The sequence below is a fragment of the Strongylocentrotus purpuratus genome, unplaced genomic scaffold, assembly GCF_000002235.5.
Source record: "Strongylocentrotus purpuratus isolate Spur 01 unplaced genomic scaffold, Spur_5.0 spur5_scaffold_1, whole genome shotgun sequence".
NCBI lineage: Eukaryota > Metazoa > Echinodermata > Echinoidea > Camarodonta > Strongylocentrotidae > Strongylocentrotus > Strongylocentrotus purpuratus.
In genome coordinates, this window is record NW_022145594.1 from 18264879 (window position 1) to 18279659 (window position 14781).

At 38.8% G+C, this 14781-nt stretch overlaps 3 long non-coding RNA genes across 3 annotated transcripts; all 3 read left to right on the top strand.

Annotated features, from left to right (window-relative positions):
* The first annotated feature begins 81 nt into the window (after window positions 1-81).
* On the top strand, window positions 82-6159 carry LOC115920955. The gene is made up of 3 exons (XR_004062630.1): window positions 82-232; window positions 4907-4940; window positions 6117-6159. It is a non-coding gene; the product is annotated as an uncharacterized LOC115920955 (long non-coding RNA).
* Window positions 6160-7501: 1342 nt separating this feature from the next.
* LOC115921470 lies at window positions 7502-11189 on the top strand. Its single transcript, XR_004062884.1, has 3 exons — window positions 7502-7617; window positions 8840-8878; window positions 11122-11189. It is a non-coding gene; the product is annotated as an uncharacterized LOC115921470 (long non-coding RNA).
* A 1660-nt stretch (window positions 11190-12849) lies between these two features.
* On the top strand, window positions 12850-14295 carry LOC115920956. The gene is made up of 2 exons (XR_004062631.1): window positions 12850-13578; window positions 14209-14295. It is a non-coding gene; the product is annotated as an uncharacterized LOC115920956 (long non-coding RNA).
* Window positions 14296-14781: the final 486 nt, after the last annotated feature.

A 14781-nucleotide genomic window follows, 5' to 3' on the forward strand; every position in this document is an offset into this window, starting at 1 on the left:
ATAAATATAAAACGAAATAAATATATTTTTAAAAAATACAAAAATGAGAGATATAACGCGTGCCGTAAAGTATTTTGGTGACAATAGTCAAATTACTGACTAATCGCCATTAAACCAAAACACAACAACAACATTTGTCGTCGCGAGAGCATCGTCACTTTGTGGTTTGTCTCTTGGACAAAATCTTGCCTTGTGAAGCCGAATCTTGACCTTAGTTGTACACGTCGTTTAGGTAAGTTGATTATTCGAGATTTCCTTCTCATTATGCTGCATGGAAAGTCATGTTTGCAGCCACACGTTAGTCAAAACACACCCCTGTACCGCTTACCGTACAGAGCAGACTCAGAGGTTTATAGAGGCCGGCGCTAGTGTAGTCCGTGTCCATTTTTTTTAGCAGTTTCATATCCATTCTTAGCAAAGGAAATTTAGCCCAATTTTTTACTAATTTTAATTCATAGCCATAGGTCTAAAAGTTTGGCAAACCCGACTTAGTGCCCCAGCTGAAAATCTCAGTTTATTATGGATTAATATCAAAATATTAATTATGCAGATCAATATAGACCCTAGATCTATGCAAATATAAACATACCAAAACTGTGATTTAATCATTTGACGTCATAAAAAGCAATTTTAGCCAAAAATAGCAGCGAGTAGGGGATCTCCTCTTGTGATGCGAGAAGAACTACTAGCGAACTGAAAAATAACCGAATAAAAATGGTGAACTAAAAAAAGAAAAGAAAAATCAAACCCCTGAAATTACCTTGAATGTTTATTAATTTTTCTTCCGATATTGCGCACATGATAGGGGCAGGTTGGGATGGGATGGGGGGTGCTCAATAGCGCCAAATTTGGGGTAAAAGGGCAACGGCTGGGGGGGGGGCTAAATTATATTTACTATTTTTCTTTGTAATCATTTTCTAATTTTTTTCCGGGGTGGCTCTTTTCTTATTCTGCCCCAAGGCCAGTTGCCCTTTTACCAAATTTGGCGACTATGAGCACCCCCCCCCCCCCGTATCCCATCCCAACCTGCCCTATCATGTGAGCAATCGGAAGAAAAAATTAATAAACATTTCAAGGGTAATTTCAGAGGTGGTTTGATTTTCTTTTCTTTTTTTAGTTCACCATAGTTTTATCGGTTAGTTCAGTTCGCTAGTATCTCGCATCAAGCAAAGAGGAGATCCCCTACTTCGCTGTATTTTGGTTTAAAATGCTTTTAGACGTCCAAATGATAAAAATCATCAAGTTTGGTATGTTATATTGCATCATTAGCATAATTAATATTATGATATAAATCCATAATAGATTCTAAACTGAGATTTCAGCTGGCACAAAGTCCGGGTTTGCCAAAGTTTGATCTAGACCTAGACATAGACTAGTTTGGATCACATCCGACATCAGGAAACCTCCGTTAAAAATTTAAGGCTTCGATGTCGATGTTGTCGCTCAGTACCGTCTCTACGCTAGATCTATAGCTTTGCAACTCAAACTGAAGCTATCAGTCCAAAATTATGCAAACTTCTCGTATGGTTTATGGTATCGTGCATGCGAGAAATGTGCATAATTTGGACTGATAGCTTCAGTTTGAGGTGCAGAGCTATAGCGTAGAGATGGTACTGAGCAACGACGTCGACATCGAAGCCCTAAACTAAACGGAGGTTTCCCGATGTCGGATGTGATCCAAATTCAGGTGGAAAATGCAATAGGCCCTAGACCTCTATATCATGATTATGATTCAAATTAGTAACAAATTGGGCTAAAATTCCTTTGCTAAGCCTAAGAATGGATTATTAAACTGCTAAAAAAATGGATACGGAACTACTCTAGCGCCGGGAGGCCAATGCCCAAATCTAACTTTTTAATTACTAACTTTGTTTATAATAAAACTAAGATTAAAAGAAAGCATTTACTTTCACTAAGACAACTCACCCATCTGCCGACTCCAGAATGTCCATAAAATAGGAGATATCCAGCTCATAATTATACATTTCCTTCTACGCGCGCGCCTGGCCGTCCGTAAGACGAGCCTTGAAACAATCAATTTCAATTACGTTGAGAATTAGACAGGCCCGAGGGATGGGCGTGTCATCATGGTCATTGCCCGGACAACAAGTTCAAAACTTCGCGCGAAAGTACATTCATTCAGGTACGGTAATTGCATGCAAACCGCAATCGAGCCATGCTAGCCATGGCATGGAGGGTCAAAACATGATAGAGAGAAAGCTCGAAAGCCACTCATTGTAAATTAAGAAAGTAATTGAAATAAATAAATAGATCTAGGCCTAGAGGTCTACCTTAGTTTTGCGATGTATTCCAATTACTATTTCCTCATGAGTAAAGATCTGACACTGCATTATCATCGATCGATAAATCCAACTTGCACTTGTAGCGATCACAATACGGAATCAAACATGACTGCACGCATTGATAGACGTGTACTACTTACGGAGATATTTCTCTCCCTCTCTCTCTCTCTCTCACTAACCATATGATGATATCATACACTAAAACACACACGTTCAAATCATGGCATTCATTACACTTCTCAATTGGAGTATAGACTGCTCACATAGACTTTTTTTTTTTTACTGAAATGTCTTTTGTTACACTTCTCATACATTACTGCACGACACTGGTGTCTAGTGCTGAGAATAAGGTACTATGTGTGAGACTACGTCAAATTTGTTTTGCGCGCGATGAGACCGGAGCTCATACATATTCATATAATGATGTCGCAAGACTTCTATTTGGGGCTGGAACAATGAGGTCTCTGTTCACAGTTTTTCTTCTCAATTTGAGATGGCTCTAGCTATGGGGCTCAAACCGACGCAAGATTGACAAAAACATCGTACTCTATCTACCTTCGAATGTGCAGTTTGTAAAAATCTGCAATTAAAAAGATATAATCTTTTTTCTTTATATTTTCTAGTTGTTAAAAGTGACATTTGTGCACATCTGATATGTTAATCTCTATCAAAAGTTCTTTGATATTAAATTGATTCCATATTTTTAGGCTTTACCTTCAGTCATTGAGAAGGATTTTAGTGAGCTAACCTCATCGCCCTCTAGGACCCTTCTAGTTCTCTTGTGCGTCCGTTATTTTCGTCTGCTAGCCCAATAAATGGATTAAAATATGTCAAAATCTGGAAGATCGTCAATAAATGGTGAAAGACCGTTACAGATCCGAGATTATAGGTATGTTGTGGAGTGTGTAATTGTGTATTTGTTATACATTTTATTCCATAGATATTTTTTTCTTTTTTTTTCCCCCTTTTTTTTTTCTTCTGGTAATTTTCTGACTTGGACGACGAGCGCACAAATCGTAGGCGTAGAAGCCTTACGCCCGGGCATTGGCCTCCCTACTAAGACCTTGCAGGCTTACCAAAAAGTCAATGGGATTCATTGCCTTGATAAAAATAAAATCCATACAGTGGGTCTAGAGACGAGTCCACATCAGACAGCTGAAATTCCTGGCTTCATTATAAAATCCAAAAGTCAAAACAGGCCTAAATCCAAGGCAAAAGTAAAATAAAAGGGGGGGGGGGGGGGAAATTGCGCCCTAAATTTTTTTTTTTTTTTTATATATTTTTTAAAATTCTGTGTGTGTGCCATTACTAATGGCAAAATGCCCATTCTGACCTCTAAAGTATCCTACAAGCATCTCACATCGGCCATTTGGGGATGTTCATTGGTTCATTGAACACACCAGTCGTGACAAAATCATGCATATTCAGCCAATGATCCATAACAAATTTTCTTCCTGTTTGTAGGAACTGTAAGAGGCATTGATCCATCATGTCACAGTCCGTGTTTATTTTTAAGAATATAACTTTTGTCAGTAAAATACAACTTTTGGGATTAAAGAATACAGTTTTTGAACTCTTGAGGTTGGCAGGTCTGAGTACGTACAGTACATATGTACTACGTACACAGTACATGCAGTCTAGTCATTACGTCACGATCACATCACCATGGTACCAGCACGCACACAGCTAGCTGTGCGCGTTAATTTATTTATCCGGTGCGCGCATGCATGCGCATTGGGTCTATCGTCAGAATTAACGCCTATTGGCCATGCGCAGAAGTCATGACTAAAAGTTAAACACGACTTGCGCAGAACTTAAACAGTTTAGTTAAACACGACTTAGACAGGACTTAAACAGTTGTTTAGTTAGACAAGACTTAGACACTACTTCAGAATACAAAATTTAGTTAAACAGGACTTAGACATGACCTCGCGTTAAAGTCGTGTCTAACTAAACAGTCGTTTAACTTAAGACATGACTAAGGGCGCGTTTATCTAGGCTTGCCATTAGATATGTACATATCGTACCCCACTATCGACCCCCACTATCGAACCCCACTATACGATCGTGATTTGCGGGATGTCGCGTTTATCTACACTTCACGATTCACAATAAAGGCCTTGTCTCTTCGCAGCTGCTCAGCTCCGTTTGACCCGGGAAGCAGACAGTTTCTCGGAGGTCAACTTCACACGTATGCTTGTACACAACACCTGTGTGGTCCTATTTGTATGTGAGGTACAAAACAGCTTTGCGTTTATCGATCTCTCAGAAACGTGATTCTGGCTGTATGTCACATACAAAACGCACCTTTTTGCGTCTTTTGATATGCCCATATCTAAAGACGTTTGAAAAAGGCTTTGCGTTTATCTACTTCTAAATTTGCCTGAAAGACGTTTGAGAAACCTGATTCTAGCCAAAAATTTGCTAGATAAACGCAACCTATGTTAGACACAACTTCAGAATACGGGCCGTTGTATTTATGTAATTCAGCATTATGAATGAGGCCTCATTATTTCCATTTGTATTTATTTTTGTGATATGTTCATTTCTGGAATTTTATGCAATGTAATTGTTTTTTTTGTTTTTTTCTATTTGTATTTCAGTTTTGACTGTTCTTTAGAGACTTGGTTAGTACCGGTAAGTTGATATTAGTTGTTAATAGAGAGTAAGTTGATCTGCTTAAGAAGGCTGAAGTCAAGTAGTTTTTAAATTAAAGCTACGATGGAATGAAACAGATCTGCATAATTGGGAACATAATTGAACGCGGAATAGGAAAGCTATGGCTTAATGAAATTTTTCTATATAACATTTTTGACACTTTCGTAAGTATGTAACATCATTTTGTGGACATTCTCAATACTCTTTCATTGGGTGTTGCCAAAATTTGAAGAGAATCCATGAATTATGTAAGGAGTTGATAAAGAAGAACAAGTTTGTTTGTTTTTAAACACCTAGTGCAAATGATAGATGTATTTTGATTTTAGTCCAATGCAATACATATAGTACAGCTGACCTTGCCTTAGTCGAACTTGGATAAGTCAAAAATTGCTATGGTTGAAAGTCTACACGTAGCCCAACCTGTTTTGTCCTATTATTTTATGATCGTCCTAAATCAAAATTTGTCTAAGTTAAAGCTATTTTATGGGTCCCAAAAGATTTGAGTTAGGCCATTAATTTTTTTTTACATGTTTAGCGTCCCCGCCCGCTTCATTTTGGGGGGGGGGGGGGCTCCTTTCTTTTCTTTTTTTTCTTCTTTTTTTTAATACAATTTTGATGATGGCTAGGTGGCTTCCAAAAGAATGAATGGAATCTTGATACATATTTGTACTGCCCTCATGCTATCTGAAAGAAACCTATCAGGATGGATAATTAATGTAGGTGACCTTTGGGGAAAAATCAATTGTAGCATGTTAATTTAGCATCAAAAGTACATACGGTAGGTAGTGTTTTGTCAAGTCCAGGGCCCTGTGGTATAAAACTATTGTATCTTTACAATTAATGGTATCTCTGCAAACACTGCTTAGCTAATAAAAATCAAGAAATCAATGGTATTTACCATAGTTTGTAGAGATATCATTAATTGTAAAGATACGATAGTTTTATGCATGGGGCCTTGATGGTTGATATGTATGACATACTGAATTGTTATAATGAGGTTGGACTGTATTATGAAATGTTTGAGTGACATCAAAGTATGCAAATTAGTTGTTACCAAAGTTGAATTTGTGATGCAATCTAACTTGGTTTATTTAATTGTTTGTTTTTATATTTTTGTCATTTTACTTGTACTTTTTATTTTTGTTTTGATGACAGGTGCTTTGGACTTTGACAGGGGCTTTGGACTTTGACGGAAGAAGAAAGTTTTGGAGTGTAGGTATACCGAGTGTCTAAAAAAATCAAAGTTGAAACTTTTAAATATTCTGCCAAATAAATAAAAAATGTGAAACATTCTCGGGAAATTGTCATATGTATGGATGGGTGAAGCTCTTGTCTATCATATGATGCCAACACATGTGATAATAATTCATACTTGGATGAGCACTGGCCACTTTTGTACAGGGTATGAAAATTAGATTGTGCAAGATTTGGCTGTTCAATTTGGCTGAGCGAGAAGTCCCCAAGCATAACAATTGTTAATGATCTGATGAATTTATGATTAATTACGATGGATATGGGTTTGTGCTGTGTGTGATGTGTCCCACCTCTTGCCCCACCCCACCCAACTTCATTTAAAGGAGAATGAAACCCTGATTGTTATGCCTCCGTTACGAAGTAGCCGGAGGCATTATGTTTTCGGGTTGTCCGTCCGTCTGTATGTACGTACGTACGTCCCGTTTTCGTGATCGCGTTATCTGAAGAACCGATTGATGGATTTGTGCCAAACTTTGGTCATGTATGTATCTTGCAGAGCCGATGAACTGATTAGATTTTGGGATTACGAGGTCAAAGGTCACAGGGCTCATTATGTATGCAAAAACAGCTCGTGATCGCGTTATCTGAAGAACCGATTGATGGATTGCTGCCAAACTTAGGTCATGTATGTTACTTGCAGAGTCGATGAATTGATTAAATTTTGGGGTCACGAGGTCAAAGGTCAAAGGCCACAGCGCACATTATGTATGCAAAAACAGCTTGTGATCGCGTTATCTCAAGAACCAACCGATGGATTCCTGACAAAATTAGGTCATGTATGTTACTTGCAGAGCCAATGAACTGAGTAAATTCTTGGTTCATAAGGTCAAAGGTCATGGGCTCATTATGTATGCAAAAATAGCTTGTAATCACGATATTCTGAGAACCTGTTAATGGATTACAATTGAATTTGAATTCGAAAAATTTCTTCTGTCTTGGTTTGTAAAATTGCTTTATGACGGAGGCATCATTTTCGACTGCACGCAGTCGAATTCCATCTAGTTAAAATATAGATTCGGCCTGGATAGATATCACATAGTCCCATATACATCTTTCTGTGTACAGTGCTTTTAATTTACCAAAACTGGGCAAAATTTGTATCATTTTGATGATTCCAGAACCTTGCAGTACACACCAATACTTATAGATGATCAAACTTTTCTGATCGATTCCACAACGTTTCTTTTCACAATGCAATTGAATTGCATGACCAGAACTGGTCTATACCTTTAATAATATAATTTTAATTATTATACAAATACGATACAGTGGATTCTAACTAGACATACAATGTTTGTTACAGGTGGATTTGGTGGATGAGGAGGAGGAGGACGCTGTTTCGGTGGACGAGGCGGCGGTGGACGCGGAAGGGGAGAATTCGGCGGAGGAAGGGGACGAGGAGGTATGTCTTGTTTATTTTCACCATCTTTGGAACGGTAGTTACTAAGGACTTTGATGGATGAAAATTATCATCACAATATGATTGATTTCAATCCAAACAGATAAGATCATTCTCGATTTTCATGCCTCCACTACAAAGTAGCCAGAGGCATTACTCTCAAACTGAAATAGCTTGTAATCAAAATATTCTGAGAACCTGATAATGGATTACAATCAAACTTGATAATGGATTACAATCAAACTTGAATATTAAAAATTGCTTCCGATTTGGTTTGTAAAATCGCTCTATAGCGGAGGCATCATTTTCGACTGCACGCAGTCTAAGTTCCATCTAGTTAGTCTTATTGTGTTAATCAAAAGTTAAATAATTATTATTCTGTGTGTGTCGCGTAGTCCCACATACATCTTTCTGTGTACAGTGCTTGTAACTTTACCAAGACTGGGTCAAATCTCATCATTTTGATGATCCAGATCACACCAATACTTATATGCTAGCTGAGCAACCTTTTCTGATCGATTCCACAACGTTTTTTTCACAATGCAATCGCATGACCAAAACTGGTCTTTGCCTTCAAAGGTACTATGTCCCATTTGCAGGCCAACAAAATGAAAAGGTTAAATTTCAACAGCATTTGAAAGATAATACTAATTTAGAACTTCCCTAAAAAAAGGGGGGCTTGAAAATGTCTTTAAGTTGGAAAATAACGACTATTAGTTGTCAAATCGACTTAAGAGCTATAGAGCCAGTAAGTAATGGTCTGATTTTCAGACCATTGTACCGAATGGTCGTACATTTTATGCTGCGCAAAGATTCAATCAGTTTAATTTTGGCCATTACAAGCAGAAGTGGGATATTGATGTTGACAAATGCTCATATACCTTTACAGCTCATTTTATGTACATGTATGTTATTTCCAAAGAAGAAAAAAGCTAGTGAGTCACTCAATAGTGTCTGACAGTGAAGCTAATGTAGCAAGTAAACGGGTTTCTTTGCATAATTTGAATATTAGGACACTGCTAACGTTTAAACTTCACAGATAGGACATACATGACATATTCATAATTCCTATAAAGTTCTACAGAATTTGATTGTGGCTGCAAAAGGGACATAGTATCTTTAAGCATTGAATGAGGGCTCACTATTTGTATTTATTTTTGTAATATAATCATATTGGTATTTTATGAAATGCATTGTGTTTTTTTCTTTTCTTTTTTTCTTTCAGGTTATTGACTGTTTTCAAGATTGCTGAGAGTTGCAGAGAGTAAGTTGATCTGCTTAAGAAGGCTAAAGTCAAGTAGTTTTTAAAATAAAGCTACAATGGAATGAAACAGATCTCCATAATTGGGAACATAATTGAACGCGGAATAGGAAAGCTATGGCTTAATGAAATTTTCTATGACACTTCCGTAGGTATGTAACATAATTTTGTGGACAATTCTCAATACTCTTCCATTGGGTGTTGCCAAAATTTGAAGAGAATCCTTGAATTATGTAAGGAGTTGATAAAGAAGAACAAGTTTGTTTGTTTTAAACACCTAGTGCAAATGATAGATTGTTGGAGAAGTCGAGCAGGCTGTAGAGCCCCAGCGATGCCTGGGCGGTGACCTGTCGATTTCCCGTCGGTGGCCGGTCGATTTTAGGTAAAAACTGGGCGAATTCGCGGAGCTTTTTCGCGCGGTGTCCCGGCAGTGACCGACCGATGACCCTCCGATTGCCGGGCGGTCTCCCACCAGCCACCGGCTGATTTTAAAGAAATTGCCTGGCGGCCGGCCAGTGATCGGCGGGGCTCCAAAATACGCTCGGTGCCTGGCCGTTCGCCGCCCGGGCACCGAAATAATCGAGCGTTCGCCGCCGAGCAATTTAGGTCAAAAATCGAAGGCGCTAGGGTCAAAGGCTGCCGACCTATTTTGGACTCGCCGCCAGGTGACCGACTGATCTCCCAGCGGCGACCGGGCGGCGACTGCTCGAAGCCTTTGACCTAGGGGCTTCGATTTTTGACCTAAATCGCTCGACGGTGAACGCTCGATTAGGCCGGCGTCCGGGCGGCGACCGGTCGCCGAGCGATTTTAGGTAAAAACTGGGCGAAATCGCGGAGCTTTTTCGCGCGATGTCCCGGCAGTGACCGACGGTGACCCTCCGATTGCCGGGCGGTCTCCCACCAGCCACCGGCTGATTTTTAAAGAAATTGCCCGGCGGCCGGCCAGTGATCGGCGGAGCTCCAAAATACGCTGGTGCCTGGCCGTTCGCCGCCCGGGCACCGAACTAATCGAGCGTTCGCCGCCGAGCAATTTAGGTCAAAAATCGAAGGCGCTAGGTCAAAGGCTGCCGACCTATTTTGGACTCGCCGCCCAGTGACCGACTCATCTTCCAGCGGCGACCGGGCGGCGACTGCTCGACAGCCTTTGACCTAGGGGCTTCGATTTTTGACCTTAATTGCTCGACGGTGCACGCTCGATTAGGCCGGCGTCCGGGCGGCGACCGGTCGCCGAGCGATTTTAGGTAAAAACTGGGCGAAATCGCGGAGCTTTTTCGCGCGGTGTCCTGGCAGTGACCGACGGTGACCCTCCGATTGCCGGGCGGTCTCCCACCAGCCCCCGGCTGATTTTAAAGAAATTGCCCGGCGGCGGCCAGTGATCGGCGGAGCTCCAAAATACGCTCGGTGCCTGGCCGTTCGCCGCCCGGGCACCGAACTAATCGAGCGTTCGCCGCCGAGCAATTTAGGTCAAAAATCGAAGGCGCTAGGTCAAAGGCTGCCGACCTATTTTGGACTCGCCGCCCAGTGACCGACTAATCTTCCAGCGGCGACCGGGCGGCGACTGCTCGACAGCCTTTGACCTAGGGGCTTCGATTGTTGACCTAAATCGCTCGACGGTGCACGCTCGATTAGGCCGGCGTCCGGGCGGCGACCACCCGGTCGCCGAGCGTAGTCTGGGCGGCGAGTGAAAGTGAGCAGGCGCCGCCCCCCGAATTTTAACCCGCGCTAAAACTTCAGCAGCGACCGAGCGATGCCTTAAAAACGAGCGGGTGACCGGGCAAAATTGGCTAAAAACTCGCCGCTCGGCCGCCGAGCAGGCTAATTTTGGGTAATGTGACTACCGTATTTGCCGGCGTAAAGGCCGCAGTATTATTGGAAGAGAAAATATCAAAAAGTCGGGGTGCGGCCTATGCGGCGAAGAGATTTTTTTTTTTTTTTTTTTTTTTTAGTTTCGATTTATGGCGCTATGCCTGGCAATGTCTCCCAGCTCAGTAATCAGTGTGTTGACTCACCACTCGGAAACTACAACAACAACACTAAAATTTGTCTGTCATTTTGGTTTGAAAGTAATCTTTCTAATAGATCTCAATATGTAGTTTATAATAATAATTCCTCAATTTTTTTGTCTATAACAAATGGTGTACCACAAGGTTCTATCCTACGAGCTCCTTGATGATTTCTCAAGAATTGCCCAGACGTGTCTATTGAATTTAATTAATTTTTTTTTATTTCCTTTCTGTCTTTTGCAGGACCGAGGGTGGTACACTCCAAAGAACTCTCCAAAGAACTCTCCAAAGAACTCTCCAAAGAACTCTCCAAAGAACTCTCCAAAGAACTGTCCAAAAAGAACTCTCCAAAGAACTCTCCAAAGAACTCTCCAAAGAACTTGCACTTAAACTTGCACTTGAACTTACACTTGCACTTGAACTTACACTTGCACTTGAACTTACACTTGAACTAGCACTTGCACTTGAACTAGCACTTGAACTTGAACTTGCACTTGAACTATCTTGAACTATCTTGAACTATTTTGAACTATCTTGAACTATTTTGAACTATCTTGAACTCTCCAAAGAACTTGCACTTGAACTTGCTCTTGAACTTACACTTGAACTAGCACTTGAACTTGAACTATCTTGAACCTTGAATCTGAAACATACTGAATGAAACTTGAATCTGGAAATCTTGAATCGAATCAAAACTGGAACAGAATAATTCTAAAGATTGTATTGCCATTTTTAGAAGACATAATTATTGTCAATTATAAAGAAATTATTGGCAGTTTCTAGAAGGAATTAAAAGTAAACTGAAATAAAAAGAAGAACAGTAGAGGGAAAGGAATCTAAACTCTAATTCCTGGAACTTGATAAGACCATACTTACAGTTGAAAGCAGTAATATTGTAAATCTTGGGAAAGAAAAAAAGAGAGGTATACATTTTAAAGAGTAAAGTAGATTGGAAAAGTAGTCGTTCAAGATAAATATTGGAAGTTCGAAGGACTGTATTGCCATTTAGAAGACATAATTATTGTCAATTACAAAGAAATTATTAGCAGTTTCTAGAAGGAATTAAAAGTAAACTGAAATAATAAAAGAAGAATAATAGAGGAACAGGAATTTAATTCTAATTCCTGGAACTTGATAAGACCATAATTACAGTTGAAAGCAGTAATATTGTAAATCTTGGAAAGAAAAAAAGAGGTATACATTTTAAAGAGTAAAGTAGATTGGAAAGTAGTCGTTGAAGATAATATTGGAAGTTTTAAGGACTGTATTACGATTTTAGAAGACAAAATTGCTGTCAATTAGAAACAAAATCTTGGCAGTTTCTAGAAGGAATTAAAAGCAAAGTGAAATAAAAAGAAGAACAATAGAGAAAAAGCAATCTAATTCTAATTCCTAGAACTTGATAAGACCTCTATTAGAATTCAAAAACAGTAGTATTAGTAATCTTGGGAAAGTAAAAAGAGCGTATACACAGCAAAGAATAAAGAAGATTGAACAAAATAGTGTGAAGAAGGCAATATTGCAAGTTTGAAAGACTGTATTGCCATTTTAGAAGACATAATTACTGTAAATTAGAAAGAAATTATTGGCAGTTTCTAAAAGGAATTAAAAGCAAACTGAAATAAAAAGAAGAACAACAGCGAGAAAGCAATTTAATTCTAATTCCTAGAACTTGATAAGACCATAATCACAAAAAATTTGTGTCAATATATAGAGTCCTAGAAAAGTGAGCGTGGTTGATTGTAAAGAGAAAAGGAAAGAAATCCTTCGATATATAGTGTTCAGAATTTTAAAAATAAAAGTAAGCTTGATTGCAGAGAGAGTAAGAAAGAAGATTGGGTCAGGATATATATATAGTTTTAAAAATATAAGTGAGGTTGATTGATTTGAGAGAGAATAAGAAAGATATTTTGGTCAGGATATAAAGTGAACCTGTTTGCAGAGAGAGAGTAACAAAGAAATAGCAATTTGGAACTTATATAGGCCTACAATACATTTAGGCTATTAATGACCTACTCATAATTTTAATAAAAAACGCCATCTTGAGACAAAAACATTATAGCTCCTTAACACAGTACAAGCTAGTGTATATAAAGCTAGGCTATTGAAATACCATAGAGTTTAATATCAGTAAGGATTAGTTTTTCATAATTCACAATAGGAATATTTAAATAAAAGACTATTGGAGTAAGGAATATATACAGAACATTATATATCAAAGTTACAGAACCGTTAATTGTAGACTTGTAATTATTAACCAGAACTGTTGCAAGTATATAAGCAAAATTTACCATGATGGATACAATTGAATTTAAGAAAACACTTGATGAAATCATGATATACTGACTAGTTGTGCATTGGTGACCAACCCAAAGCTTAATGAATGCTGTATCTGTAACAATGAAATCAAAGAAAATGAAAGTGATGCAAGATGTGACTGTTGTAGTAAGCATTTTCATGTGACATGTATGGGATTCCCTTGTGAAGACAGACTGAGTGACCTGACATTGATCTGGATTGTTCATTTTGTGGAAATAACAACATGGCTCATCGCATGTTTGATCAAGTATGCATCCCTTCTCATTTCAATAGATACGAACTTCTTGGTGATCATGATGAACACTGTTACTTGGATTTGAACCAATCAAGGACCCTATCAAGTACGACCAACAAAAGAAAATGTGGCAGATCAAAGAAGAGGTATGGTAAAAAGGGAAAGAAAACCAATCGATTGAGAGGAACACAAATCATATAACTGACAGGAAAACAAATGAGTCTGATAGACATAATCCTTTGGCTATGGAAAATTCATCCCAAATAGAACACGAAGAGATGCAAAATGAAAAATTTGAGGATGACTGGGTTAATTGTGAAATCAAGGAAGACGAAATGGGTGGAGAAACTAAAATCAAGAAAATTGTATCCCAAATCAATAGATGATCATCAAACAGACAGGAAAATCAGAAGAAAATCGGTGAATGGCAAAGTCTTAGAACCTGGGTAACTTACATCGGCAAAGCAATGAAGACATTCTATGAAAGCCATAGCAGAAAAAAAAAGGAAGACCGAAAGAAAGTTGATTGTAAAGAAAAGAAGGTGAAATCCGAGAAAAAAGATATCAGTGTTCAATCTTACACAGAAACTCTTTTAGGTTTATATGCCTACAGTGTGCAGTCCCCACATGCAATGAAGTTGTATAATGACATGTGTGTGCAAAGTGAAACAGCACAAACACGATCCTGGGCAGACATAGCAAGCAATTTGCCAACTCAATCTAGAACAGATACATGTGTTGATATCGATGTATGTACTTGTAATCTTTTTGAACAGATCAAGGATTTGCGAAAGTACAGAGTTCATGCTGGTGGCAAGAAAAAAGAAGCAAAGAACAAGAAAGGTCGAGCAAGGAACAAGAAAGGTCAGTCTTCCAAAGGGAAAAAAGGTACTGATGGAAATCACTCTTCTGATAAATCGGAGATTAGATTTGACAAAGATGAAGGAATAGAATTAGCAGTAAAGAATGAGAAGCAGGATACAAAGATATCGATGAATGCAGGTGACCAAGGACTTGATACAAATACATGTAAAAATGATACACACTCAGACCAGCATATTTGCAATATGAAAGACAACAAAGTTCAGATGGAGAGTTGTGCAGGACGATTCAAAGAATAATCTGTTGAAATCAAATTTTGATGAAAATGGGGAAATTGAAAACGGACGATGATAGTGGCAGTGATGTTCATTACCAGTGAAACGTTCGTGTGCAAGAAATTGTATAGAATCTGATAGTGATACAGACACAAGTCCTGGATGTGATTTATGCGATAGAAGTGTTTTACCAGAACGCAATATGCCTTTGAATGTTTTTGTGATAGACCAAAAGATATGCCCATAAATGAA